The 516-nt window shown below is 34.5% G+C and overlaps 1 protein-coding gene across 1 annotated transcript in view; it reads right to left on the bottom strand.

Annotated features, from left to right (window-relative positions):
- LOC119585144 (cyclic AMP-responsive element-binding protein 1-like) overlaps nt 1-516 on the bottom strand; it is a gene marked incomplete at its 5' end in the record, with an annotated part of 32,879 nt that overhangs the window by 12,814 nt on the left and 19,549 nt on the right.

Below are 516 nucleotides of genomic sequence, written 5' to 3'. Positions count from 1 at the left end.
TTAGCCATTTATTATTACCTGAATGAGATCATAGGGCTGGATTTGTTGATGCAGACTCACTGTGGGTGTTTGGAATTTCTTCTTTAAAAAATTCACAATTATAAGTTTTGGTTTGTGAAATATGAAATTATTTTATTTTAGTGCATAGGTGCTTCTTATTAAACCTCTTTATCTTGTTTGGGTAGATACTAGTTTTAGTACATTCCATATATTAGATACCACTTTAAGATGATATATAAAAAATAATTGGCATTACATTTGCAGGGAAAGCTGCAAGAGAATGTAGAGCAAAAAAGAAAGATAATTAATGGTTGGAGAACGATGGGTTGTACAGAGAAAGAACAAAATCTGATTGAAAAATGAAGAATTTAAGGTCTTACTGCGAAAAGTTATAGCAAAAGTTCAAAAATTTCCTCCTTTCCCGGGGGAGGGATGGGTTATCTCTGCGTGATTGACCCCGGGGGGTGACGTAGTGTTAAGGAGGGTCATCCACCGATCATGAAAAATTGAAACTAT

The sequence above is a fragment of the Penaeus monodon genome, chromosome 19, assembly GCF_015228065.2.
Source record: "Penaeus monodon isolate SGIC_2016 chromosome 19, NSTDA_Pmon_1, whole genome shotgun sequence".
In the NCBI taxonomy this organism is placed as follows: domain Eukaryota; kingdom Metazoa; phylum Arthropoda; class Malacostraca; order Decapoda; family Penaeidae; genus Penaeus; species Penaeus monodon.
This window is presented reverse-complemented; position numbering and strand designations above follow the sequence as displayed.